The following is a 15,262-nucleotide window of genomic DNA, read 5'->3' as shown; positions in this document are numbered from 1 at the left end:
CTGCCTAGTGACGACATCAATCCCCGTTAGCCTCAGACCAACCAATGAGAGGCTGAGGAGAAAAGTGTGGCACTATAGGTCAGCAGATTGGTTCGGTATGCGGGCCCATTTCAACGCTTTTCCGTGGTCAGCTGTTTGTTTTCGGACTTCGGACCCTTCAAGATGTGCCCAGGAGATTGGTGAAGTCATCAAATCGGCGATGGATGGCTTCATACAATCGACTACTAAGGAAACTGGTGTGGGCTCAAAGCCGTGGTTCAGTCGACAATGCTCCGAAGCAGTTCGACGAAAAAACGCGGCTTACCGAGCCTACAACACATCTCGAACGCCCGAAAGCAGATCAGCATACAACAAATCGGCAAAGGAATGCAAGAGAATCATTAATAGGTCAAAATTCGAACACGACCTGCAGATCAGCAAAAAGCTGGCTGCCTGCCCGCATGGCAGCAGAGCATTCTGGTCGCTTGCGGGCTCAATAGGTCGAAATTTTTGCAAACCCAGTTTGCCACCTCTTACTAGACCTGACAGCTCACTAGCAAACACCGCCACCGAAAAGGCAAACCTATTAGGGAAAATGTTTGCGGAAAACTCGACCCTCGACGACGGAGGTGCTGTTCCGCCGTCGGTTCCTCACTGCGGCTTCTATATGAAAAAGCTGAGGATCCGGCATCGGGATGTACTCCACGTCATACGGGGGCTCGATGTTAACAAAGCTAGTGGACCTGATGGAATACCTGCCCTGGTATTGCAGAGGTGTGCTGCGGAAATAGTTCCAGTTTTGACAAAGCTCTTCAAAATGTCCCTGAAGTGTGGCACTGTGCCCTCTGGTTGGAAAAAAGCGGTCATTCACCCTATTCCCAAGAAAGGTGACCGCTCCAACCCGGCCAACTACCGCCCCATCGCGATCACATCAGTTCTGTCCATAGTGATGGAACGTGTGATCAACGACAAACTGCTCACATACCTCGAGAAGAACAAAATTATCAACGACCGTCAATACGGATTCCGGCGGAACCGCTCGTGCGGTGATCTTCTCGCGTATGTGACGCATGTTTGGGGACGGTGCCTGGAACGTCACGGTGAAACCCAAACGGTCGCACTAGACATATCCAAGGCCTTTTACCGGGTCTGGCACCGAGGACTTGTCAACAAATTGCATTCTTACGGACTTCCCGCATCCCTGTGTACGTGGATTGCTGACTTTTTAAGGGATAGGTCGATTCAGGTGGTTGCTGACGGTTTCGCCTCTTCCTCGCACTCCATAAATGCTGGCGTCCCACAGGGATCGGTTCTGTCTCCGACTTTGTTTTTGTTGCACATCAATGACCTTTTGACATGTGCACCGATTCATTGTTACGCGGATGACAGTACAGTTCATGATAGCGTTTTTGTTTGACAAGCCCCCAAAGGGCACACAAACTCCAACGGCTCGGAGGGCTTTGAAGCAGAGAATGGACGGTTATCTCGAGAGTATTTCCTCCTGGGGTAAAAATAATCTCGTCGAATTTAATGTTTGAAAGACCCAATCCTGTCTGATTACGTCTAAAAGAGATTCAAATGATAATCTAGTCTCCTTCAACGGAAGTAATCTTCCGAACAGGCCTTCCATTTATATGCTTGGTATAACTATAAGTGACCAGCTCAGGTACGGGGGCTCCATCGAAGCCAGAGTAAAGTTGGCCTCTCAGAAGCTGGGCGTACTGTACAGGGCCCGCAGATACTTTAATAATACAAAACTGCTGACCCTGTACAAATCGCAAGTGCGCCCTACTGTCGAATTTGGCAGCCATCTCTGGTCCGGAGCCCCTAAATACCTGAAAAAAATCCTAGACTCTGTACAAAAACGGGCGGTCCGTTTGATAGATTCCCCAATCTTAACAAACGGACTGCAATCTTTAGAGCACAGGCGTCAGGTAGGTATGCTGTCCTTGTTCTATCGGTATTACAATGGAAGATGCTCTGAGGAACTAGCGTCATTGATCTCTTCGGCACCGGTGCGTAGTCGGGATACACGCCAAACGCGCGCGTTCAACATTTGTACACAGTTGACACTTGTCACATGAGAACGGGTCGCTTCTACGATTCGTTCTTAAGTTCAACAGCTCGGCTGTGGAACGAACTGCCGGCCTCTGTGTTTCCTCCCTCCTACAACATGGGACTCTTCAAGACCCATGTTCACTCCTTCCTCTCCACAAAAAGACCCTCCACACAGCATCCCCAAAGATGACATAGGCCCTGAGGGAAATTATTTTCTTCAGGGCCTCCTGTGCGGAGTTAATATAAAAAATAAAAAAATAAAAATAAAATTGAACAAATACAACTCCGTTTTTTAAAATATATTTCACAAAAAATAAACAACAAATCATGAGAAAATTTCATTTTGTAACATGATTCCCCTGCATAACAGCTTAGACTGAGAGCAGGGGCTCCAAACTACAGCAGCCCGCGGGCCAACACCGGCCCGCGAGCACCACCAATCGGCTCGCCATAGTTTATTTCGATTACATTCTAATGCTCGGTATATCAGTCGGTCCGTATCCTCCCTATATTATATTCCTCACTCAAATTGAAGCGGACTAAATCGGCCGCTTAACCCTTAGTAAGCCACAGAATAGTTCCAATTTTAGACGCCGAGGCGCTAGCAGTAACTAATATCAAATATGACGTTTACGTGATGAATAACGTACTTCCACCTCACCGAAATATACGTATATTGCCTGATTTATCAGTATTGATTATTATATTAATTAATCTAAAATACACAAATAGTCTGATAAACCGCTTTATATCTATTTATGTACCTACTTCAATTTCGACGATTTTCACAAACTTTCAACAATATAAAATAATTTACATACTAAAATTATCATTTTTTCGGCAATAGTTTCCAATCCGCTATCACGATTATACGATACGATACGATTGTACTACTGTAGCCAGGAGCACTCCTATCCCGGTGCGACCTGTACACTGATTAGTTCGAGCGAGTTGTTAAGCAAGTTCTCTTTCAGATATCAACGTTTCTTTTCCCAGTGTACCGTCAACCATTACAGGGCTTCGTGAATTGCCTACATAAACAAATAAAAACTGTTATGTCTCTGCTTTACTCACAGATTTCTGTGTTGGGAACTCTTTGATAAAGTAAAAGGTTATTTTACTATAATTGTGTTTATTTACGTTACAATAAATATGTCTCGATTTAGCTACACTGTTCATTGCCCGAGGGTTGGTTATTCTCTCTTTCTAGAAGCTTGTTGTCTGTCAATAATATCCCACAGGCAATTGCTACACTCTAGCGACATCTTTCGAACTCTGGAGTAAGCTTTCTGACTACTGTCATCTATCGCTTGAATACCTAACTTATTACCATACATCACACCCTCCCCGACCTAATCTAAAACCCTAAGCTACAAAAATTACAATACATAATTATCACAACTGATGCTATACAAACAAATAAATAAGATTTTAAATATTTCACTTTAACACGATTTTACATTCTGAATTCAACAACAAAAGACATGATTTTAAATATTTTATCTTTACCAAATCTAAATAAGAATAATAACATGTGTTCATTCAAATAGCAGCAGACACATGTCAGCGCTTTATTAGCAGCAGACACATACCTGAACGGATGACGAACCTCGTGCTGGCACTGTTGGTGGACGCGGTAATCTCTCTCGATGCAGCAGCAGGTCCAGTTTCTTCACCACCTAGGATTCTTGCTGCAGAGTCTCCATCTTCTATCTTCGTCGAACGTCACAGCGGTGCTGCCAAGGTCTGTTATCTATGTGAGGATATTGTGTCAGCGCTTTAATAGCAGCAGACACATGTCAGCGCTTTATTAGCAGCAGACACATACCTGAACGGATGACGAACCTCGTGCTGGCACTGTTGGTGGACGCGGTAGTGTCTCTCGCTGCGGCAGCTGGTCCAGCCTCTTCACCATCTAGGATTCTTGCTGCAGAGTCTCCATCTTCTGTCTTCATGTCACCTGTTCCTGTTCTTCATTTTACTTTACTTAACTTCACTTTACTTTGGTAATATATATATTTTTTTTGTAATACCTGCATCAACTGTAAAGCGCCCCTGAGGTGATAACTCACAAAAGCGGCGCTATAAAAATTGTCCAATATTATTATTATTATAAATGCATTGTACGTATAGCTTTGTATTAGTGATCGACGAATCGGTCGAAGAAATCTGTAATTGATAATAGATTGGCTAGTCTATGATTAGCAAAAAGATCATGGTAGAAATGTATTATACAGCGCCCTTGAGGTGCTATAAATAATCCAAATACATTTATTACTAAGCACATGTAGGTAAGGTTTACCTCTTTCAATAGTACGATTATTGTCGATTTTGTTGAACGTAAAATAAGGTTAGGTAGGATTTGAACCAAAAATACTTCAAGCCAGGCAGGAACTCTGATTCAAATCGGCTTTCTTGTAATTATAGAATTATTAAATCGGTATAGAGATACTTGAGTCCAAATGGACAAAATTGATTTGAAAAGTATCAATAAAACATTTTGTTGACCTTAATGTTTGTAGTTCTATGGTTGTTGACTGTATGGTGCTGGAGATTGAAATTACTTGCACACCAAACCCCGCCAAAATGGTTAAATTCTAATTTAACAACTATACCCAATAATTCACCACTGCATAATAGTAGTTTTTAGTCCGGCAACATCTTTCCTGGCAATTGGCAGTCGACCTCTGACGTCACCACAGCTGACTTGGAACATAACAACTCTTCTACCATAAATAAACCACTCGCTTTGCTACTAACAAATCATTTCATTACAACTATTATCACTGTTATTGAAATTCCTTGTTCACTGCGGACACAGTTTTGTTGTGATTAGCTAGTATTCACAGAAATGAGTTGATAAAACACTTTTATTCTGTATTCTATGTATGTTTTAATGATAAAGTATTGTGTATTGGTCTGTAATCCGCTGTACGCAAGTCGTGTTTCTATCGTTTATGATTGAAACGTTTATTTCTCGTGGAGTTTTTCTTACAATTGAATTAAACGTCCCAAGTACAAGAGAGGATTTCAAAGCTTACCCTTTTACAGAAGGTATATTACTATTTTATTTATTATCTATTACTATTTTTATCAGAGCATTTTAATCAAGCAAGTTAATTAAAATATTGAAAAAATATTTAATTTTATGTGGTTTTTTTTGTTTATATTATTTTTTTCCATAAATAAATAAATGTTAAGACTGCGAGAGACCACGCTGCAAGCGAGCTATACTTTCGTGGATTGGCCTATTTCAGCATTTCGCTCGCCACACATTCCCATTGTTAGTGTATGGCGAGCGATGTGCTGAAATAGGCCAAGCCATGATGCGCATAACGTAATGTGTCACCTACCTTAAATGCGTCGCTAAAATGTCCAAAATACTAAGGTAGTTTGTCTAGACATCGTATCGCTAACTTGGAACCAGTGTAATTTTAACATCCGCGAGGTTAGTATATTTAATTTATAAGCCCGATGTATTTATCGGAACAACACGAACCAAAGGTTATCAGGGTCAAAACATTTCAGAGAGGTATAAAGATAACAGTTAAATATGACCGAAGTTGATATAGGCTACTTACATAAAATTTTATAAAAAAATCGGATAAGGCTAAAATTCTAACACATTCTGCGTTTTTGTTCTAAGACATTAGTCGTATTTTTTACAATATCGTTTCCTTTAGCAGCAAATAAGCCTGAAGGAAAAAAAACTTATAAAATGACTAGATCATAAAAAAACGTTAACTTACGAAGGATTTCCTTAATTTAGAGGTAAAGGAACTTGTGGGGATTTGTATTGGGGTATTTTTCGAATATATGCATTGAAAACCCTGGTTATAATATTTGCCAAATTTCTATGCGTTTTTACGGCTTATAACTTATAATAATAAAGAAGGTTGGGAAATACGCACAAATCATTAAAATAACCCAAACTATACCCTAAACACATATTTTGTGCATGTTATCATACATGACATAAATAGTTATCTCCGTTAGATATTAATAGTTATTTCTGACATAAATAGTTATCTCCGTTAGAAATCCAGAGTTTTTTTAAAAGAGCCTTTGTATGCAGCGTAATTCGACAAGTTTAACAAATATTTAATCGGGCGAAGTACATTGGATACCTCAATGGCGAAATTACTTTTTATCAACTTGTTGTTATTATAACAACTTACTTATATACAAAGTAAAAAACCTTATGGCGTTCATAAATGACTATCCTTTTGATGTAATGTAAGTTAAATGCAACGACATTCGCAAGTTTGTTTTCGACTGACGCGACAGCTGGTTACAAAAGTTTTGGCGGTAATTGCTGTGTCATCTCTGAACGATCAAATCATCTGATTTATGCCATTTTTCAAATCATAAGTAATTTCTCAAAACAACGCTTGCACAAGTGAAGTAAATAAGGTCCACATAAATAAACCACTTACACGTAATGTAATGGCAAATGTCAAATATAAAATAAGAATATCAATTAAGTACGTAGGGACCAGAAAAAAAATTGTGTATTCATAAGAATGAATGTTACAAAAATATACATAACACACAGCGGAGATAATAAATGCATAGTTAATTTGTTGTCTTGATTTGAGATTTTAGAACGGTGTGTGAATTGCATTTATTATATTTCGTGAACCTTCTTTGAAAATTAATTAGTTTCTTTTAAATGCGAAAACCGCGCAAGAGTCCAAGGAGTCATTGAGACCATGGTATCCTTAATGAAGTATATAGGAAAGAGGAAGGCGGGGAAGTAATTAGCTATTCAAATCTGGTCGCCAAACATGACTGCAGCCATTTCAAGCAAGTTTTCGATTATGAGTGTGGTATTTCATAACGATGAAACTGGGAGTATCTTCTACTGTGGTTGTGTGTGATTAATTTATTTAATGTGGGATGTGGTTTTGTGGGTGCATTTCCTAAACAAAGATAAGAAAATACAATGAAGTAACATAAGCCAAACATAATTATGAGCACACAAATATGGACACTATTAAATATACAATTTGCAGTAGACGTATAATACATTTATTCAAATAAAAATGTATACCTATAACTTTTTTTACAATAAAACAACTATGCACCGAAATGTCAAATAAAACAGAAGTTAAAAAAGGGAACTCCGTGCAAAGTAGTAGAGTAACAAGCAATTTAAATTAAATGTAGAAGTTGCATAAACGACGAGTAAATATTACTGTTTGTGTGCGAATCAGATCAATAACAACATTATATATATTTGCAGCTGATTTTTTATTTAATTATTTTCCATACAAACTGTACATAAACAAAATGAGAGTAAACAGTTCACAAGGTTTTATAAATAGTTACAAAGGATGTTACCAATGACATGCTACGTCTCTATGAAATATCTGGAATGATTATATGCATTATGGGTGGTGTGGTGTATAATTACATATTGTGTGCATGTGAATCTGAATTGTGTTCATTAGTGGAGTGTTGTGAGTGCACATCACCATCTTGGCGCTCGGAAAAATAGGTATAAAATGAAATTAATTTTGACGTAGCTATTAAACATAATTTTTTATTTATTTTACACATACATATTTAGTAGTTTTATGAATAATTTGAAATAATATGGAATTAAAAAATAACGGAGATATAGGTCATCATGTAGGACCTTCTTTTGAAAATCTTTGCTAATAGTGTATTTATTTTCTCTTTCAGGCAACGTCTTAAAAATAAAAATTATATTATTTTCTTATTAAATAAGTAAAAACTAATATTTGGCGGGGGTAAATTTAAAAAAAATGTAGAAATGTCAGCTGTTTGATAAAAAAATAATTATCGAAATTTTGAGTTTGTAAATGTTATAACTTATGAACGTAGCATCCAATCATAAAAAGCCTATTCTTCATCTTAGATAATATTATAAAGAAAAGATGTTGTAAATTTTGACAAAATCAGTTAAGTAGATCTTGAGATATCTTGTACACCAGTTTGAAAAAAGTAATTTTGAATAAAGCGCAAAAGAAAAAAAAACAGTACAGCGTCAGCTTCTTGGACCGTACATGATGTCATCAATTGTTGCCGTGATGTCTTCCGACTCGTTTTGAGCAGCTTTATTCAATTTTCTGGCATATTTATTCTCCTGTTGGGCTCATGTGGACTACAGATATTCGTCCGGTCCCTACCTAAGTTTTGGGCCAACTCTGAACACTTAGTTATAATTGTTATAACTTCGGGAATAACTTTGAAATGATTAGATGTTTAAAATATTCTTAAAACTATGGTCAGTTTATCTAGCTAAAAAAAGTGGGTGTGTCAAGCCTACGCAAGACAGAAGTGAAACTTCTAGTATTCCTCTCTCTCTATTTTCATTTCATCATCTCTATTTTCTCTCTTAGGTTAGTTTGAAAATTAGAGGTTAAATAATTCAACGACGAAGCATGGATTTGATAGGATATTTCCTCTTGTGCCACTGATGTGTTCATCACCTCTATCTCGTCACTACTCATTTTTAACACTGAAATTCTGTACCAAACCGTATGAACCACAATCAATTACGTATTTCACTCGTATTACACTCACGACGCAGTATACTAACCAAGCAGCTGATGCTTGGCGTGGCGCAGTTCGCTGGTGTCTGAGAGAGAGGAAAGAAGAGAAGAGAGAGAACGTTCGTGAGCGGCTCCCCCACCTCAACAAGCGCATATGGTGAGAGAGGGACAGTGAACGGTGAGCGGTGGTGGGGGTACCCGCATTTTCGTGTCGATCCTGACTCGGTTTTACTCCGTCCCCGAAAATCCATTACGCGCCTAAAGAAGTTTCACTTCAAAAAAATAATTGATTTATTGAAAATCTCAAGGTGGTGTCACCCCTTAATTTACCAGTACTGTTTTTTTAATGACGACATGGAGAAATAAATAGCATTTATAAAGTAGGTGTAGCTTTATTGAGTATTTATGTGATATTCATTAACTGTGTGCGGTTTGTTATGAGAATGTTCGGCTCGTGGATACATAAAAGATTACGGGACACCTCGCTAAAACATGTTTATTTTACTTCATAGTAACTTCAAAGAATAATAAGGTTTATCGATGTGTTTATTCAAACTGTCAACCATTTTCGAAAGTACCCTTCCTTCGTCAGTTAAAGCAACCACTAGTCATACGTCATTTTATGTTAGTGTTACATTAAGGGGAAAATGGGATAAGAGAGAGATGAAGGCCTTGAAGGAAAGACAATTAAATGAGCAGAACAGAATTACGCGTAAATTGTAATTGATAGAAGAATGAAGCAATAATACTTTAAGTTTTTCTGATTTGTGAAGATTTTTATTTCGCCCTCTCATGTGTGTTTTTTTTTGTATTTAGTTGCTGAAATTTCTAAAATACAAGATGATGGGATTACCCGACGTGAGATCCTGCTGCGGTTGCTTTTCTGTTGAAGTGGGAGCTCAAATCATCGCTTGGGTTCAACTGGTAATGTCCTTCACCAATAGACCATCAAATTATATTTCAGTCCGACACAATCAATGGAAATGCTTGGCCATGAAAAAGTTGAAACCAATATGAGTAACAATACCCGAGAATTTGAGAGAGGTTATCATCGAACAATGGATGAAAGTGGTCGACTATGATGATCTTTCGTACATTACTAGTACAAAAGATAGTGAATTATCAACGACCAATCTTTTTTTAGACAATTGCAATCAATTAATTTTCAGTCATGTGCAGACAAGTGTAAAACATAAAGTCCATTCAGTAGAGATGTCAATTATCGAATATGTAGCAATTTGTTCAAAAGGTTTTTAACAGAAAGCAATCCCTTTATAGGAACCAACTATTTCAAAAAAATTGTCTTCTTTAGCATTCTTATAAACTGCCAAAAGCTGCATAACTTTGTGCAACAACCACTATTCAGTTGCTCCCAACTAGCAAGTATGTAAGTTAAATTCTTGAACATTTATGGGAAGGCCCGAATACTCTATTATAGTCACATTTTGTTCATACTCTTCATTTGGTTTTTTGAGTGTTTAATTATTTATTTCTTGTGAGCGTCTCATGTGCCTTGAGCGACTCATTAATTAAATGGATTGGATTAATTGGGATTATTTGGAATCCGTTATTATTTTCTGTTGTTCTTTGGGATGTGAAACTTTGTGAACTCTTCTGAAAATCGACCACTAATCATGGCCTTGTTGCTTTCAGATAACTGGTGGAATGATTTTTGCTTACAGCATTGAAACTATTATTTATGTTCTACTCTCGGCGTATCTTGATAGAACCTATATCCAATTACACACAATTCTTTTTTTGACAATATGTTTATACCCAATAGTACAGGGAACAATACTTTTGGTTGGAATTAAAAAGGTACTTATTTTCTACCCACATAATATACATTATTTAACTGTGGCTTGCTTCTAAAAAGGCCAATGTCAGTTTTCGATACTATCTCAGATATTATATTAATCAATTACCTACATTCACGACCAAATTAATTCATTTGTTATTTGTGGGATATGGTGACTTATCAATTCTGATATTTGCTCATTGTCACCATGGTGCTATATTCCAAGTTCCAAGGCCTCCGGTTGTGTCCTCTACTCATCTTCGTCCTGCTTGGTCTGCTCTAATCTTTGCTTGTTCTGCTTTTAGGTTGCTTCCACTTGATCATTATTGCTACTGGAAGTATGAGGTCGTCAGATTATGAATTAAGTGCTTGTCTTTGAGAGTTGATTATAAAATTAGTGACCTCTATTGAGTTGATGTTAAGTGTATTTTGTTTGATTTCAGAAAAGAGCTAGCATCCTCTTGATTTGGTTAATTCTCGCCTTTATATTTGAGATAATTTTAACCAGTGTTCTGATATTTATTTACGCACTCTTTATTATGATCTTCGGTGGGCTCCTATATGCAGCTTCCATAATCTACATTGGCGGAATTCAAACAGGTAAACTTCTCACAATTACTTCTAATGATTTTCAGTCGAATGGTAGAAAGAATTTTAACGCAACGACGACGTTTCGAAATTTCTTTTCGAATACTAAAAAAATCAGTTATCATTTACGATAAACAAGTAATTTACGAACGTAAAACTTTAGTACGACTGTTTTTTAGACATGGATGAATGAACAAATCCATATTATCTGAAGTTGTGGGTTGTGTAGTTGTAATAATTTCTGTGATGATCTAACATTAATATTGTACACAGTATTGGGATGGCGAAATGATAGTTAAATGACTATAATGAACCCAATGTACCTACATATTTACTATTTCAAGTATCAACCAGGTGATGAAAGAGACATAGGACAACCGTTCACAATCTTTATTTATTACTTACTAGCTGGACCCCGCCACGCATTGTTGTGGCTCAGTCTGTCTGTGCAGATGGACCTCTTGCTTCTACATCCAACAGAGTGCGCTGTTTTTCAAAAAAGCATGCTTTTACCGTCACATGTGATATCTGTATAATATAGGTATATAAAAACACACGCGTATTCAAATGCAAAGTTGTGTCAAAATTTCAAAGCAATCAGTGAAGATCTTTCAGAGATTTAAGATTTTGAACAAACGTACATTTAAATTTTAAGCCGTATTTAGTCTATGATACAGATAGATAGAATGAGAATATTAAACTTAAAATAATTCCACTTCAAGTGGTCTTACGCATATTTTACTTAATTCTAATATTTATTAAATTCATGATTTGTATGTGTTTCTTTAAATAATACAGTCAGTCTAGGAACATTTTTAATTTTACTAGAAACAAAGCTATACATTTGCATTTAGGCAGTTGACTGTTTACATTTTGCTTGTTCACATTTTTTTTGTGTGTATATATTGTATTTGTATCTTTAATGGTATGTTCGTCTCGCTCTCTCATACCGTGTCTTTCATACTAGATGTCAGTCGAACGGTCGTTATAATTTCGAAACAGTTCAATAACATTACCTTTTTTTAATTGTAAGACCAGGGGTTCCCCTTAGTCACTCCTGGACACGCTCCAGATTCCTACCCACCCTCATACCTTTTTCTTTCATCCCTAACTTAATTTCCTTAAAAAACCCTCTAAACAGCATCCCAGAAGATGAATTTAGCCCTGAGGGAAATTATATTCTTCAGGACCTCTGTGCGGAGTAATGTAAAAAAAATCCCTGTATTAATTTTAGAAACTTTTTTTTACAGGAGTATCATTTTTCTTTATAGTGATCGTCTCAACCTGCCGTAAAAATATCCTTCGCAGGAATGCACTTTTCGACTACGGGGTGCTTTATACCCCGGACGCAGTGGAAATCTTAACCCCTAAACGACGGAAAGGACTCGTTCCCACGAATCCACAATTTGACTATGCTGCATTGGATACACCAGAAGATACACCAGAAGAAGTGGTTGTGACATGACAAAGAAATATTTATTGGAGATTCTTTATATTTACAGAATTATCTTTTGGAGCACAGCGAGCCGTCATGTTACTTATGTATAGAAACATTATTTATTTTACAATTAAAAATCTATCTAATACATATCTATATAATGCTCGATAATTTAAACAATCATTTTCTTAAATTTTACACTGCAGTAAGGTAGATATTTGCGTAGATCCCATTTTACTCCCCTGCTATTATTTTCAACAGGCGCGTGGAGCTTGAACCCTTTTGACTTCCGAGGAGACACCGTGGGATTTTTTTTGTAAAAGCGAAAATGCGCCTTATTGTCTATCGCATAGTCGGGCTGGGTTTGCCTTGTTGGCTTCGGGAGGGACGTGTTGGTCGGGTCGGGTAGGCGATATTTACAAAAACTATAGATATACGAATATTTATAAAAACTATGGATATACGAATATTTGTAGAATTTAATAGCCATCTTAAAAATTATGAGAAATTTTGATCCGACCTAACCCGACCCGACCTGAACCGACCCAACTCTTCCCAACCCAAGGACGCAACCCGACCCAACTGTGTGATGAAGCAATAATCCTGTTATGACCGTTTATTTGTTTATTCCATATTTAATATAAGTATCCATTAATCTTTCTAGATATCCGTGAGTATCTTTGACACTATTCAAATGGAAAATACTATACTATATTTAGCACTTGGAATTATTGTTCGATTTGACAAAGTTTGAGAACCGATTTGAGAATATCTTTTATAATGGAATTGGTTTGATAGAGAACAGTATAAATGGACAAATTGCCTTTCAAATTCTTTTTTATAAAAGCGTTGAGAAAAAATAGAGTGTAAATGGTAGTGAAATAAAAATTCCCCTGCTTTCTAATTTTCTGATTATTAATTTTCTATCTGATTTTCAAGATAAAAACATACACTTTTTTGCACATTTCGAAGCAACTCCAACCTCATCACCACTAGCAAGATGGAAGGATATTTAGAGAATACTTCATAAAAGTAATAAAAATCGCCTGAAAAAAAGTGTTATCAGGCAAGAGAACATAAAGGTTGACCACTAAGTTTATTGTAGGGAGGTGAAGTCCCACAACAAACAGATTTGGATCTTCACTAGAGTGGTATAACATGAACCTTTGGTATAATCGTATTTTACCTACGGTAGCCATAAATATATAAATCGTTCGACCTTCTTAAAAGGAAAAAATATTATGAAAATACATCTATTTCTAAGAAAAATCAACATACAAGTTCCTACTCACCTTAACTTTTTCCTCTATACACCTTTACTCACTGACCTCGCATATTGCACTGTGTATAGGTCTTGAATATTAATTAATGTTTTTTGACTTATCGATAGTGATGTGCGTAGGTCCATTTCGAATTAATTATAATCTTTCATTTTTTTAAATATTTTGATGAAATTCAATCGACACATCGATTCTAAAAATATCCATTTAAAAATCAACCAGTAAAATCATTTTATTTTTATTAATAATATAATTATAATATTTGGTTCGACTGAAGATTGAACCTTCCTCCCCAGTGACTGGCTCTTAACTGCTGTGAACTTTTAAAACATAAAAATAAATAAAATGGTTTGACAGAGGATTGAACCATCCTCCACAGTGACTGGCTCTTAACTGCTGTGAACTTTTAAAACATAAAAATAAATAAAATTGTTTGACGGAGGATTGAACCATCCTCCACAGTGACTGGCTCTTAACTGCTGTGAACTTTTAAAACATAAAAATAAATAAAAATGGATTCACGGAGGATTGAACCATCCTCCACAGTGACTGGCTCTTAACTGCTGTGAACTTTTAAAACATAAAAATAAATAAAAATGGATTCACGGAGGATTGAACCATCCTCCACAGTGACTGGCTCTTAACTGCTGTGAACTTTTAAAACATAAAAATAAATAAAAATGGATTCACGGAGGATTGAACCATCCTCCACAGTGACTGGCTCTTAACTGCTGTGAACTTTTAAAACATAAAAATAAATAAAAATGGATTCACGGAGGATTGAACCATCCTCCACAGTGACTGGCTCTTAACTGCTGTGAACTTTTAAAACATAAAAATAAATAAAAATGGATTCACGGAGGATTGAACCATCCTCCACAGTGACTGGCTCTTAACTGCTGTGAACTTTTAAAACATAAAAATAAATAAAATGGTTTGACAGAGGATTGAACCATCCTCCACAGGAAGTAGTGTCAACCGCTCTAACAACTGTGCCAAATCCCGATTGAGTAGGGCTGACACTTATATCGTATTTTAATCAATTTTTCATCCAATTTCAGAGTATGCATGGTTGCCACCAACAGTTGATAAAATGCATAATAATAATAACTAGCAGTTAAAAACCCGCTCCGCGGGTTTTTTTCTGCTAGGCCCTGCGGGCGGCTCTTGCTTGGGCTTCGCCCATTTTAAGTGATATTAACAACAGTTACATTTAATAGATAGATATTAGAACATTCACAGAGAGAGGGTGAGTATATATATATTGTTAAAACACGGAACAGGAAGGAGTTAATTAATAATAACATTCTAAATTTACGCATAATAAGAATGACAGTTGTTTGAATAAATGAAATTTTACGTATTTGTGATGGATTATTTCAAATGAAACACTATTATTGACTACATGTCTACAACTGATATTAACTGTTATCTTAGGTACCTCATATAATTAGCTCATAGGAGACTTGCAGGGCTTAAATATGTGTTACAACCGTCAATGTCTATAAGTTGAATCAATATCGTTTAGTTTGTCACAATTAAAGATAGTTTTAACAAAGTTGACTTAAATAATAGATTATTACATATTGATTAATTGTAC

The 15,262-nt window shown here is 36.5% G+C and overlaps 1 long non-coding RNA gene across 1 annotated transcript; it reads left to right on the top strand.

Moving 5' to 3' along the window:
• Positions 1 to 10,171: 10,171 nt before the first annotated feature.
• Positions 10,172 to 14,252, top strand: LOC149415405 (uncharacterized). The gene is made up of 3 exons (XR_016303756.1): positions 10,172 to 10,376; positions 10,800 to 10,956; positions 12,195 to 14,252. It is a non-coding gene; the product is annotated as an uncharacterized LOC149415405 (long non-coding RNA).
• The last annotated feature ends 1,010 nt before the right edge of the window (positions 14,253 to 15,262 follow it).

The sequence above is a fragment of the Hesperophylax consimilis genome, chromosome 18 (genome assembly GCF_061612785.1).
Source record: "Hesperophylax consimilis isolate HC1 chromosome 18, BYU_Hcon_1.0, whole genome shotgun sequence".
In the NCBI taxonomy this organism is placed as follows: domain Eukaryota; kingdom Metazoa; phylum Arthropoda; class Insecta; order Trichoptera; family Limnephilidae; genus Hesperophylax; species Hesperophylax consimilis.
Note: the sequence above shows the minus strand (reverse complement) of the source record. Positions and strands in the feature narration are given on the sequence as shown.